This window comes from Tachypleus tridentatus, chromosome 6 (genome assembly GCF_004210375.1).
Source record: "Tachypleus tridentatus isolate NWPU-2018 chromosome 6, ASM421037v1, whole genome shotgun sequence".
Taxonomy (NCBI): domain Eukaryota; kingdom Metazoa; phylum Arthropoda; class Merostomata; order Xiphosura; family Limulidae; genus Tachypleus; species Tachypleus tridentatus.
The window spans coordinates 86,817,225-86,830,003 of NC_134830.1; the positions used below are offsets into that span (position 1 = coordinate 86,817,225).

Sequence of the window (12,779 nt, forward strand, 5' to 3'; positions counted from 1 at the left end):
ATAATATTTGAAATAGATTTGGAGAGTTAGTGGTACTTAATTAATTATTGGAGTTATTAATGGCTTATATTTAATTACTCAGTTAGTACACACATGCTATTGCTACTTTCATAACTTTTTTGACCACTACATTATGCTAACGTAGTTTTAATCTTTCAATTTTTATTCATATTGTTTGGAGTTGAAAATAATTTTTGAATTGTCCTTTATTTCATATGATAGACCCATTCTTAAAATTGTAAACTGCTCAATTTGTGTGTAAAAATACATTTTGCCACAAATTTTATGACATTTCATGCTTAACGAATGGACTGCTAATGTCACTAAGGTACCACTGTGTAGTAATTATTCATTGTTTTTTTTTCAAGTATCCAGTAATTTCATGCCTGTTGTTTGTAAATTAAATAAACTGATAATTATATAATAAAAACATAATTGGTTTCACAGATAAGGGTAATAAGATTTTTGTTTAGAACATGTTACAATTTCAATTAGAAATAAATAAATCGCTTGTTAGACAATATATAATATTGTGTAAAGATTTGATCCATAGAAACATTTTGCATTTGCTTATCATACTAACTAATCTTGTCTTGTTTGATGACAATATTATTTTGTAAATATAAAAAAAATCAATTTCACAAACATTGGAACTCAATAAACCATAGTATATCTGTTAAAAAACAAAACAAAAAACATTGTAATTTTAAAGAAACAAACAATGACATACCTGTATTAAGTTGTAAGTAGTCTCCAGTCATATGACTTCTTTATTTCAAACTGTGTGTATATTCTTGTGTCTAGGTAAACTACTTATTTCTGATGATGACAAAATATCTTCCAAACATTACACATTTGTCACTGATCCTTGAGGTAGATTCTCTAGAGAAGGTTCTGTACCTTCAGTATATCTCTTGTGGGATCCAAACATCCACTCGCATGTTTGTCGCATGTGGTAACCCACGAAAAGGAGGAGAGGATCCTGGTGGTTGGGGGTCTTAACCCAAACATGCCACTTTGGCCTTGAATTCCTGTTATGGATGGCCTTGGAGCCACCCCAGGGTCATTTAGATGGTCTTCTTGGGCTAGAATCAACTGACTACCAGTGTTGGATGTTTTCAGTAAGTGTTGTGTGCATAATGGGTAGCCCTGGTGTTTTGGTATAGTGCTTACAAAACCTTGGCATTGCTACAGTGTCCTTGTTTGGCATTTTAGTGCATCCTTTTATAGGACTTCTTGGTGAGTGAGGTCAGTAGGCACTGAAATGTATTATATTTAACTTTTACACCACGGGCTTGGTCCATGAGACTGGCTTCTTAACCACTTGTACTTGTTATAGTTTAGATACTACTATCTTTTAATATATTTAGTGCATATTCACAAAATTTGCTGGGCTTTTATTAAATTTTACATGAAAAAATCAGATTTTTTAATAAAGTATTTTTACTAATATTTGCCCAAGACAGTATTGATTGTTCATTTTAAAACTAGTATAAGTGTAAAATGATTTTCATTTTAAGATTAAGAATATTTTTCTTTGTCTCGGTAATCTCAAATATCATTTACATAACCTCTAAAACATTTTAAATATATCTATATATAATTTTTTTTTTCTGAGTAAAACTATATTTTATCTGTTATTACTTGATTCTTCAGACTGTAGACAATTCATCAAATACAATGAAAAGAAAAATTGTAAAATTAGAAATAAAATAAGCAGCTATGTTTTTTTTCTTCATTATTAATCAAGGTTTCAAAGTACGTACCCTGAGAGTTTCAACTGTTAAATATATCATATATTTTCTGTGTTTATTGTACTTTGAACAGCCTCCCTCTAGTATAGAGGTAAGTCTACGGATTTACAACACTAAAATCAGGGGTTTGATTCCCTCAGTGGGCTCAGCAGATAGCCCAATGTGGCTTTGCTATAAGAAAATACACATACACATACTTTCAACATCTACAGTTGAAAACCACTGTAAATAAAGCTCATGTCACCAACTGTCTTTGTGCAAAACTGGAAAATAACATACATGACTCTGAGAACACAGTATTAGACTAATTGGCTTCTATTTCCTACAATGCTTACAGAAAAATTTTCCAGGGTAATATAATTGCAATTATGGGTAAAAATGTTTATTGTGTGGTTCACAGTTGTGCTGGTTCAGTAAATATTGTAGGTTCTGAGCCTCATCTATCCTTTTATTTCACACACAAGTGATTCAGTACTACTGCTCATCTCTTTAATATCTGTGGAATTTCACAGCATAAGTGTATGGTGTTATTTGGGCACATTCTTATAAAATTTACTACCCTCTTATTTTAAAGTTGTCAAGTTTTGAATGTGGTATAATGTGGTTTTAAATTTACCTCAGTTTAGACAACTAGAATAATACAAATGCAGTAGGCTAAAATATGTTTTGACCTATAAAATACAATGTAAGTATAATACAAGTAAAATGAAAATTAGTGGCTGCCATACGTTATATATCTATATAAATATACACATACATATTACTACTCACTCATAAATGTTTAAATTTTAGTTATACTTAAAACATAGAAAGTATATGAGAAGTACACTGAAAAACATCAATTTTGTGTATGTAACTGTGTTACCAGATATTATTTTTGTGCATCAAACATACTCCTCTTGGTAAACCTCATTTCTTCATGTGGGTGGTGTGTGTATAGATAATAACTTTTGTATGCTTTAAACATTAACTTTTGAAAAACAAAAAATTATCAGATTATTGCAGAGATGCCAACCATTACGATTTTAGCATAATTATTACGATTTTGGTGTATACATTATGACTATACACTCATACAGACAAATATTATGACTTGTTGCAACTCCCAAATTATTATATATTATATAGGCCTATACAATAAAGTGATAAAGTGTTCTCCCAGGGCTCAAAAGGGATGAAAAGAAAATTTCTAGTGAAGTACAAATAAATTTTGATAATAAATGAAAAACATAGTCCAAATGACTACTTGCAATAATCATGTTTGTGCGTGAAATAATAAAAAATATTTGTATCTCTGATGTCTACCAATAGTTTGAGTGCAGTGCTTCTCCATACTGGGTACATGGGGGAATTCATAGTTATGTCATCAGTGCTTGTCAGCCAATCAGTGCTTGTGTAGATGGGTATTTCTTGTTTTCTAAGCGGCATAGAAACACCAATGCAATTGTTCAGAAGATGGAAAAAAAAGAGGCCTTGTTCACCAGATTGTCTTGTTTCCGACAAATCTAAAAGGACTAAAACTGTAAAAGAACTCTGTCTACAATCATTACGTTCAGTCATTTGAAATAGTTGGCATCTCTGTTACTGTAATAGTATCCTCAAAATCCCTGTATTTTAGTGGGGTCTTTAACTAAAGTATATTTAGGTTGAAAAAAATCGTTTCTATTTAGAGTAATGACATGTTCCCCACGCTTCAGTAGTTTGGGCAAAATTATGACTTTTGCCTTCAAGCTACTTGTAAACAACAATCAGAATTGCATAGAAGGGAAAATCCTCTTTCTATTGGTCACAAACTTGAACTACTTAGTAATAGGTGTTACTAGATAAGAACTTTCAAATGATTGAAAGTGTGGAGCCACTCCAGCAGATTTACTGACTATGTTGATATCTCAGCAAATCATAGAGGTGGGGGGGACTTGCTTCATATTTAGCTTGTCTATATCTCAAATTCAAATGTCTAATTTGTTAGATACTTGTACATGCTTGTATGGTGGGTATAATAAAATAGAAACTGAGCAATAAGAGAACTGGACGTGTTACATGACGCACAAAAAAAACAATACGTGATGTTTTTTCTTTACATTTCCTTTTGAATTAAAAAATAAAACATATTTTTAAAATTTAAATTATAAACTACATTTTGATGCCAGTCTCATTGGTGTAAGTAGTTGAAACATAATTTAATAAAATGCTCCAGAAGGTTATGACCTGTTTTCTCCAACCTACCTAAACAAGAGAGTAAATATGGATATCCAAATCCTTAAAAAAAACAAAAACCAACAGATAATTAGAAAATGACCACGTATAAATAACTTGCACAGTCACCATCATGATCAGACTCCACACCTCAGTGTTTCACTTTGCATTCAATATCTGAGAAATACTTAGGGCAGATGTCTTGCTTTTTCATTCAGAAGGAATTAGAGGGGCTTGCTGGCTCTTCCACATCAATAAGGAAGTTGTACTCTCAAGACATTTTGGTGGAAACATCTACACCACAACACACCAAATTCCTCCTGAAATCGAAGGCCATTTGAGCTATATTCATCAAGGTTTCTCCTCATGCTGTTTTGAGTTCCTCAAGAGGAGCTATTGTTGAGAGGAATTGAAAGAACATTCCCAAGTTGGAGATTTCATTGATTTATCCAGTCAAGGCAGTGCACCATATCTCCATTTGTAAGGATGGAATAATGCTTCTTACCAGTGTTCATATTTTGACATTTACATTGCCACTTCCACCTGTCACTGTCAAGGCAGGTTATCTGAATTATAAGGTATGGCTGTATATTCGCAATCTGCTTGATGTTTTCAGTATAAGTGCTTCAGTTATTCAAAAACATCTTGTCATGATTTTTTGACAGGTTTGTTTGTGGTTGCAAAGATCATGATGCCTACAAATGTGAAATCAAACCCCACTGTGTTAATTGTAACACTTCACACTCCTCTTTTGTTCTTGCCCTAAGTGGGTGGAAGAGAAAGAGGTCCAATGTTTAAAAACAGTAAACAATATTTCCTACCCAGAGGCTTGGAAGCTACTGTTACCAACTCCAACTGCTGCATTCCATTTCATTACTACAGTTGGAATGCAGACAGATCTTTCCATGCCTCCAACAGAGTTGTACTCCAACCATGTAAAAGTCTTTTGCCCTCCTTGGTTAATAGAATTGATGAGTCCATGGCAACTTCAATTTCTTTTTTACCAATCCTTCCATGTCCCCAAGATACACTTTCTTTGACTCTAGTTTTTGATTTCTGTTGGATCCCTCTTCTTCTTTTGCTCTAAGATGTAGAACAGTTATTTTTTTGCACCCTCAGTCGATGGAATCTATATCTAAACTTGGTGGACTTGGTGATGTTTTGTTTTCTGTGGTTGCTGTGGCAAAGTTCTTAGAGCTTATCGTTGACTACAACCTTTATTCCATACATCAAACAGTTAAAAGTCAAGAATACAAAGGCACTGAACATCCTCCGTGTCCTCTCTTCCCTCTCTTGAGGAGCAGATTGATGTTCTGTGTTAAAGATCTATCATGCCTTCACTTCATTGAAACTGGACTATGGGTCTCTGGTTCTGCCAGGACCTCATTCTTGAAGATATTAGACCCTGTTCAAAATCTGGAACTTAGGCTCTGTACAGAGGTTTTCCACATTTCCCCAGTCCAGAGTTTGTACACCAAGTCTTACAAACCTCCTCTTTTCCTCTGCCACTTACAGCTTTCTTTACTCTGTGCTTCAAAACTTTGATCCTTTCCACAGCATCCCACCTGGAGTTGTCTTTGTTCTTGAGTAGGCTATGCTTTTTCAGAATAGATGGTCTGTCACTCATCCTTTTGGTCTTCATATACAGGTGATTGGAAGTACCACCTTCTATTTGCTAAACATCTTTTCAACCATCTTTCCATTCCCATTTTATACATTATGTTGACACTTATGACATTGACACTTCCTTGTGTATTATACTGACAGGAGGTTGACCTTGATCACACTGTCTCAGGAGATGTTGGCAAGACTGTGTCAGTTCCTTTCATGACCTGCTGTCTGTATTAGCATCAGATGGCAATGGATTGACCCAGATCACATCATATTAGGGTTCAAGGCAAGATGATGATTTGAGTGATAATTGCCATCCACAATTGAAATTGCTGTGGTAGCTACTTTTTCAGAATTCAGCTTCAAGTTAAACATCTATTAATATTAAAAATTCAATGTAATAAATAATGTGAAATTTTGAAGTGTATAAAAAAAACTTAAATTCATATAAGTATGCTGAGTGAGTAAAGAAAGAATTGTTTCTAATTTTCCAATGGGGGACAAGTGCCAACTTGTAACACTACCTTTGAAGGGTGTATAAATATAGAATCATGTTTTACTAGTGCTACTTTTACAGCAGAAGGTTATTATAGAATATTTTTTAAGAACTCAGAATAATGATTTTGAAAATAAAATAAATAAGAATAGGAAGATCCATGTTGATAGAGAATTTTCTGCTACAAGCATATATATATATTTTCTTATGTGAAGAATTAAATTTTGCATATGTAGCATGAGACCTTCTTAAGCTCTGTGGTCCTCCTGTAATTGCGAGGTATGCTGATACTTAGTCACAGCACTTCATTCACACATACACAAGTATGCATATGTAATATAAAAGTCTTAAAATAAAGAAATAAAAAATGAGAATTTATTTTAAGTAATTAAAGGATTAGGAGATGCAGGTTGTAAGTAAGAAACCTATGAAAAAATTAAATAAGAATAATAATGACAATTTAAGCAAATACAAACATTAAATAATGGATAAAAATATTCCAAAATGCTAAAACATTGATTCACCATATCATTGTGGATAATTTCTAGGTCAAAAATAATTTTATTTTACTGTAATTCTTGGTTATATTTGTTCATAGGAAACTATGGGGGCTTGGTAAGGTAACTAGATTTCTTTAAAATGTGAACATTATTTAGAGTAATGTCTTTATCTCTTTGATTTTTGGGGGTTTGTGGTGATAAGAGCTTGTCTGGTACAGGAGAGTTTATTTCTATGACATATGAATAGGAAGAGTTGTGTTGATTTACAACAGAGTTATGAGCTTTTTGCTGGATCTGTTTGGGTTAGGCTTAAAACATTATTGTAAATAATGTTCACATTTTAAAGAATCTTTCATCACTAAAGCTTTTTCAATCAAAGGCACCCCATAGTTTCCTGCCATCATGACACCAGTATTGGAAATTTCTGGTTCACAGCAATCATCAGAAGGCACTGCTGCAACACGTATGCTTACATTGACCCAAGAGTATCCATATAGAGCTTTATTAAGGAACAGTAAAACTGCACATCAAAATACATCATGTATTCTATTGTATACACATTTTGTGAAAAGGTATATATAGGAGAAACCATGTTTGTAGTTAATTATTATTGTTACTTAGTTTATTTTTTCACAGATATTTTAAGTATAACATGTGTTAACTAATTCTTGAATTACTTTTGCCAAATTCTCATATATAAACTTTTATTTTAGAACTTTGTGTGTGTGTGTGTGTGTGTGTGCACATAAATTTCTAGTTTTATATTGTTTCAAGTCTTTGTAACCATTTCTATACACATTCACTTGTTGTAGTGTATTGTGAGCTTTGAAATAGAAATATTTCATTTATGGATTTACTGTTCAGCTTCAGACATCTAAGAAGGGCATTGCCTGAAATGTTGTATCAACATTATATATTTAAAATTTGTTATAAACCAAACAAAAATAGAAACTCTTGTGCCAATCCAAAGGATCTCCAGGATACAAGCTATAATGTGGGATATAAAATGTACCATAGGTTTTGGAGATGAGTGCAGAAGTAGGACCCACATTGTGATGGAGATACTTGGTCTATTAGTCATATCCTAAGCCTTTATATATAATATACAGGGTGGCCCATAAGTCCCTACCCATCCATATGTTATTATTTTATACTAATGATGAGTTGAAGGCAGCTGTTACTGTGGCATTTGGAACAATAATCCCTGCTATGTTGAGGAAAATTTCTCACAGAACATGGCGTCACATAATTTTTTGCAGCTAGAATGAGGGACCGCACACAGATAACTGGATACATAAGATATATCAATGGGTAGGGACTTACAGGCCACCCTGTATGTATGCATAAAAGTAGTACCAAGGTGTTCAAATGGCAATAAAATTCCCCTAATTTTTACTACTTTATATTTATATAATACATTCTTATATTTATCACTGAATATTTTAATATATTAAATTTTAATTTTTGCATCAATATTTCAACATCACTAATAAAATATTCTAAGTTATTGCAAATTTTACAAAATCTAAACAGTGTTGATGTTATGCTTATAACAGAAGAGTATGTTATGGCATGTTGCAGTTTAAAGAGGGTAAAACCATATATTGCAAAATAAAATATTTTCCCTTTTCAAAAATATTTACATTGGTATGTTATTAATTATTTTAATTACTAGAATTAATTAATATGCCTCTACATAAGAAATTAAAATACTTTCAATTTCTTATTCTACCAAATAATTAGTGTTAATAACATCATTTATCTCAGGATTAGTTTTACTAATGTATATGTGGAAGTTAAGGCAAAGATATTTGGGATTATGTAATTTTCAATGAACTTGTTCTCATAAAAATAACGATATAAATTTCTAGTACAAGTAGAATAGTTATCTCATATTGGAACCCTTATTACTTGTTTAAATACCTAATTATTGAAAAATATTTAATGACTCTAAATGCAGAAACGTAATATATCCTTTATGTTTTTGGAACTACATTTTCTTTCCCCAGTAATATAAACTTAAAATTGTTCTATTAATGAATTTATAATAGAAATTAAATATTTTAATGGAATTTTTTGCAGTGTGATAAAATCAAACTTTTGAGTACAGTTTACTTATTCTCGGTTTCGTTGATAGTCTAAAATGAGTTGAAATGTTTCTTATTATTGACACCTACATTTTTAATTTTATGAAATTAAATATTAAGTAATTTATTTAATAAAACAGCCAGTTGTTTAATAATTGTTCTTATTGAATTATAAATAAATATAAATTTAATTTGAGATTTATGGAGTTTTAGGAATAGTATATAGAAATGGTAAACTTACAAAAGGATTTGGTTTGAAATAGTTTTTTCTTGTAAGTTTTAATGAAATTATTAATCATTGTATCTTTTGATTAGTAAATAAGTTGAAATGTTTGTGTACTATTGATTTTTTTTATCTTAATTAATACATAAAACTGTTTACAAATGAAGCCAAAATTACAGTTAGCTTTTTGAATGGGAACTATAACATACTTTTCTTTTAGTTCTTGAACCTTTTGTTTTTAACTTATGAAACAATAAATCTGTATGGTACTTTTTCAATTTTATACAGTATAATTTAAATTATATTATTTTAAGTACATAAAACTTCCAAAAACCCCCTAGGTGGATAAGGTGTAATATAGTGGAGTTTCAAATTATATTCATCAATGTTGTTTTTAGTATGTTTTAGAATATTTTGTTTTTTATATTTTGTGGCAATTCTGTATTTAGATCCTTTTTTTAAGTATTTCACACAATAATTTATCTTTTACAGTTTCCAGGTTACTAGTAATAATATGTTTATGAAAAGTATCAATAAATACACTATTTTCAGACTCACAGTATAAGTTATTAACTTCATCTACATCTAAATTAGCTAAAAATTTCTGATAATTGTGTGATAGTGGACCAACTGGAACTTTGTATTTATAACTACTGATAGGCTTTAAGTTTTCACAAGGAAAATATTATTTTTTTTATAGATTCATGAATAATTTTAGAAATCTGCAAGTCATTGAATACTTTGTTTAAAATTAATTACCAAATATGAAGTTTTGAAGAGCAGTTTCTCTTTCTTAAAGTTTAATAAATCATTGACCTTTAATCAATATTTTATAATGTCTCCAAGTAAGTGCTTTGCTTGATTGTTTTGAAAATTATAATTTTTTTATTATTATAGTTAATCTTTTATTTTAGGAGGATTTAGCTATTAAATCTATTTGAAAAATAATTTAAGTACATTAATACTAGAATAAAAAATATCTAAATTACTATAAAATTCTGAAAAATCAACCCATTTTTTATTTTATCCCTTATTTTCTTAATTTGATGAAAACAATTATCTATAAAGAAAAAATTAGCAATACAGTCAGTAATCATTACTTAAATTTAAAGTAGTAGAGTTATTAAAATCTTGGTTTAATCTGTAAGGACATAATGTTCTTAATTTTAAAACATAGAAGTCCTCTTGTTGAAGTGTATTGGTCTTTTCATTATTTATTTCTAATGTAGTTATCTTAACAGAGGTAAAAGGATGAATTCTAAAATGCTTTAATTCATGGAATTCGTTAAATTGTTTTTATCTTGAGGTCTGTGCAAGTTTATACGTACGTGTAATGGTTTTGAAGTTTTGACTCTCATATTCCATATTACATTTAGTACAAGTTAATAAATAAACTACATTATATATTGTAAAATGAATTTGTATAAGTAACAGGATTAAAAGTGATTAGAATAGGATGAGAGGCATCTTCTGGTATTGCATTTTATAACATTAGCAGCAATATAATTATTATGATCAGCCTGCTAATCTAAATTGTAACTTACATGCAATTTTTCTATTAGTTAAGGCAATGATATTTAAGTGTAAAAAGATTGAATAATGTAATGGAAAAGTGTTGCATAGCAACAAATCATATTCTTTGCTTATGTATAGTATATTGATACTCAACAGTCAAATCAAATCAAAAGGAAGGATTGTGTTAAAAAGAGTAAATACAAACCTCTGACTAATGATAACTTGTTATAAACAGAAACAACAATAAAAAATTGTGCATCAATCAAAAGGATCCCCAAGGTACAGGCTATAATGTGGGATTTAAAATGTATCCTAGGTTTTAGAGTTGACTATAAAACTAGGATAGACATTGAAGTGGAGGTACATTGTCTATCAGTCTTAACCTCCATTCACCTGTCTTTCATGGAGAATTAAATAATTCAAAGAAATAGAAGTTAGGAGATGGAATGTCGGTGTTTAAGCCCACAACATTCCACATCTATATCACCCTTCACTGTCTGCAGAAAGTTTGTGGGAAGGTGACTGCTCTCCAAAAAAAAAAAAACAAAAGGAGAAGAAGAGAAAAAAAGGTACTACAACTTGGAGGTAAGTAGGATAAACTTACCTTCTCAGGTTAGTATTCCAGCCCCCATTATGGTGGTAAGGCACTAATTAGAAGTCCAGTAGACAAATTGTGCTAGTATAAAGGGTCCCAACTAGTCATCTAAAGTAATTAGCATAGCTCCTAACCAACATGCATTAAGTTCACTATAATTACCAATTTTCAGCTTCTAAACAAGCTTTTATGTGTGATAAGGTGTTCATCTGCATAAAAGTAGTGCCAAGGTGTTTAAATGGCATTATTAACAACTAAAAGTACTTATCAACAACTTTCAGTAAAATTTTTTTAATTTTTACTTCTTTATATTTATTTAATGTTGTTATATTTATCACAGAATATTTTAATAATTTTGTTTAGAGTTACTTTATTAAATCCATTAAATATTAATTTATACCTCAATATTTCAACATTTATAATAAAATACTGTAATTTCTTGCAGATTTCACAAAATTTGAGTAATTATGAAGTTATAAGGCTTTTAACAGAAGAGTATGTTATGGTACATTACTATTAACAGAGGGTAAACCATGTGTTGGAAAAAAGTGGTATTTTCCGTTTTCAAAATTATTTAGATTGGTATCATTACTAATTATTTTAATTACTATATTTAAATAATATGCTTCTACATTAGGAATAAAAGTATTTTCAATTTCTAATTATACTATTTATCTAATAGTGTTATTTCAGGATAATTTATGCTAATTAAATCTTGCCTTGAATGTGAAAGCAATTTATTTATTAATACTTTTCAGCACTAATTTAACACTCCTACGAAAAGACGTTTCTAGTCCTGATTTCTCCAAGCCCGTTTCCCTGGCTGTGGTTTCGCTAGATAGTAGATAGGGACAGTGGGAATCTCGTTAATCCATTCATTAATGGATTTAAATGGCAATTTCATTTAAATACAAAATTATTAGCCTAATATTAATAACCTTTCAAGTTGCTCTGGGGCCTATTAGGCCCCACTTTTCGTAGGAGTGTTAAATGTAGATGAAGTTAATGAATTGCCTTGAGGTTGTGAAAATAGTTTATTTGTTTATACTTTTCATAAACATATTATTATTAGTAAAGTGGAAATTATAGAAGATAAGCTATTATGTGAAATACTTAAAAGAGGATATACTTACAGAATTACTTGAAACTTAACTATATTACATTTTATCCATCCAGATGGTTTTTGGAATAGAAGTTTTATGTACTTTTTAAAAATAAAATTTGAATTATCCCATACAGAATTGAAGAAATACTATGTAGATTTATCATTTCATCAGTTGAAGAATAAGATTCAAGAATTACAAAAAAATATAGTTTCATATGATAAAGCTAACTGTAATTTTGGCCTAATTTGTAAAATATCTTGTGCATTAATTATGATAAAATAAAACAATAGTACACAAACATTTAAACCTATTAACCAATCTAAAGATACAGTACTTACTAATTTCATTAAGTATTATAAAAAAAAATTTATCCTAAATAAAATTCTTATGTTGATTTACTTATTTGTTATTCCTAAACTTCATAAATCTCATTCAATTTAGATTCATTTCTAGTTCACAGAGAACAATTATTAAACAACTGACCATTTTATTAAATTTCATAAAAATTTAAAAATGTAAGTATTAAAAATGAGAAACACATGTTTTGGATAATAAAAAATAACCCATTTTAGAAAAGCTAGGAAACTGAACAAGTTAAGAATATTAAATATTTGGTTTTAACCCACTGTACAGTACAATTCCATTGAAATATTTAATTGTTATAAATTCATTAATAGAACAGTTCTGTTACCTTTC

General features: G+C 30.0%; 1 protein-coding gene across 1 annotated transcript in view; it reads left to right on the forward strand.

Moving 5' to 3' along the window:
- Positions 1-12,779, forward strand: part of LOC143252961 (nucleoporin NUP42-like) — a 58,104-nt gene that overhangs the window by 12,320 nt on the left and 33,005 nt on the right. The gene's annotated exons all lie outside the window — the stretch shown is intronic.